The sequence below is a fragment of the Pinus tabuliformis genome, chromosome 4_1 (assembly GCF_031772625.1).
Source record: "Pinus tabuliformis cultivar Carrire ecotype Pingquan chromosome 4_1, CPIR1, whole genome shotgun sequence".
Lineage (NCBI taxonomy): Eukaryota > Viridiplantae > Streptophyta > Pinopsida > Pinales > Pinaceae > Pinus > Pinus tabuliformis.
The window spans coordinates 776,591,174-776,593,196 of NC_142303.1; positions in this window are offsets into that span (position 1 = coordinate 776,591,174).

A 2,023-nucleotide genomic window follows, 5' to 3' on the forward strand; every position below is an offset into this window, starting at 1 on the left:
CATACCTCCCCTCCGCTCCGGGAACAAGCTACATCTAGGGCTACTGAAAACCCTACTGTGGGGCCTTCTCTTCAAGGTTTCATCCCGTCCTCTTCGGCTACCAATTCATTGTTTGGTTGTTTTGAAACCCCAATGATCAGGGTTAAGTCGGTCGCTCAGACCCAACAGGAAGGGATTTCTACCTTGGACCCCTTGCAGGATCATCCCACTGCGCCACGGACCTGCAAAAGAAAGGTAAAGTGCATTAAAGCCACATCAAAGGATTTCACGATTAATTTTGGCAAGGGTTTATCAATGGGAGAGATTGCGGATAAGTCGGGCACTGTCCTGGTCAGTCATGTCTAGGGAAGGGCTTACTCGATGGTGCATTTAACTCTCCAGGTCTAAGAAATATATGGAAGCACTTCGAAAGTGCTGTCAAAGGTGAAAATCCTTCCCTGTGGATGGTTTGCATTGCATTTTACAAAGGAAGAATTCACAAATTTGGTACTCGCCCGCTACTGGCATATTGAGATGGCCCCAATCCTTCTCAAGCGTTGGAGCCTGATGTTTGATCCAGAACGGGAACAGTTACGTGCTGGAATTCTCTCGGTTTGTCTGTCGGGGCTCCCTCTACAGTACTGGTCGGAGGATGTCTTCGTGCAGATCAGGAACATGCTTGGTACCTATCTCGACTATGATAGATCTTACATCCAGACAAAGAATCGAACCCTTGCTCGCATTCTTGTCCATTTGGACACTCAGGAGGGTTTGGAGGAGAAAATTACACTGCAGTGGAGAAATGTCACTCGGGTACAGATCCTGGACTATGAGGGAGTCTCGTTCCGCTGTAGGAGGTGTCACAAGGTTGGTCACATTTTCAAGGAATGCCCTCTGGTCAAAAAGTCTCTGGAATCTCCAATCGTAGCTGAAGGCACTAAGGGACAATCTGCTCCTCACTCGGAATGTCCTCCCATTCCGACTACCAGGGCTTCTGTTCGTGCGGTCTCCCCTTAGGCTGCAACATGCTCGCGTAGAACACTGTCACCTCCCATGACGCGATCCAGGGTAGCTGCTGAGACCGCGAGGAAAGTGGGTACCTCCTCTTACCCTATCTCCTCTGTTTTTGTTTCAAGTATTGCTTCACATGTTTCATCATCTCCTCTGCATTTCATCCCCTCCATTCCATGTTCCCTCTCATTCCCTCCGCCTTTTTTCTCTACAACCACTCCATCATTCCCATCTGCCTCTCCCCCACCCCTCCACATCCTCTAAGGATGGGTCTGAACCCTCACACTCATACAATCTTCGCTCGTGCTCTCTCCAGGACGACTCATCTCTATCCATATCTAGGCTAGGTCTCTCTTTACCTGGTCCTTTCACCAAATCTTCTTGTGGTCGTAAATCTTATCTCTCCAAAGCCATCCAAAAGGCTGAGGCTGAAGTAGTATCAGGAAGACAATCCTCCATTGATCAGGTACTTAGAGCTTTGAATACCCAGGGACAGTTCCCCACATGAAGTGTCTTTCTTTTAACTGCAGGGGTATGGCTAGTGCCTCCAAAAAACTAGCCCTTAGGAGACTCTTCGAGTCTGAGCCTGTCGACATCATCATGCTACAAGAAACCCTAGGGGAGGCCAATATCATTTCCAGTTCCCTGGTATCCCTTAAACCTGGCTGGCATTTTCATTCTCTCGATGCCTCAGGACGATCTGGTGGTCTTGCCATTGGGTATAATCCCCGAACCATCAAAGCTCTCTCAGCCTGGGGTGGTCTTGGGTTTATTGGGCTGGACATTTTTTCTGCAGAATTGGGTTTGGAGCTCCGCATTATTAACATTTATGGGCCTTGCCATAGACGAGAGGATTTTTGGCTTAGGTTCCTTAACCTTGCCATTGTTTCTGCCAATCATATTATTATTGGGGGGGATCTCAATTTCTCTCTGGGGTTTGGAGAATCGTGGGGCTCACAAGCACAAGTGGATCCTCTGTCAGATTTCATGATGAACTTATTGGAACTTCACAACCTATCTGACATTCCTATGA